Source organism: Octodon degus, unplaced genomic scaffold (assembly GCF_000260255.1).
Source record: "Octodon degus isolate 3935 unplaced genomic scaffold, OctDeg1.0 scaffold00032, whole genome shotgun sequence".
In the NCBI taxonomy this organism is placed as follows: Eukaryota; Metazoa; Chordata; class Mammalia; order Rodentia; family Octodontidae; genus Octodon; species Octodon degus.
In genome coordinates this window covers 19,483,358-19,483,805 of record NW_004524608.1, presented here as the reverse complement: position 1 = coordinate 19,483,805, position 448 = coordinate 19,483,358, and positions in this window count along the sequence as shown.

The following is a 448-nucleotide window of genomic DNA, read 5'->3' as shown; positions in this document are numbered from 1 at the left end:
TTAGATTATATTTTAAAAATAGGATAAAGAATTCTATGCTTCTCATGTTTGCACATAAGTCCAAAAATCTCATCATATACAACCTTGAAACAGGACCCTACCACAATATTCCTTTTCCTGTCTCTTGATTTCATTCACCATCCCCTTCTTCTTGAACATCTATCTACCTGAGAGACATCATAGCAGTAAATGGCATGTCATGACAAGACACCCATATGCAGACTACCAGAATGAGAGGCACTCCAAATATGAAACTACTATTACAAATTACCATCTGCAGTGCAGTAGCTTGGTTCACAGGTATCAGAATATATAGTTAGTCAGGGTGAGAATCTTTCCAATTAACTCCTAGATTAAAAAAATCTTCTGAAGATTCTCCGGATCATTGCCTTACTCATCTTTTACATATAATTGTATGGCTTGACATTGTCATGTTTCCTAGCTCTTC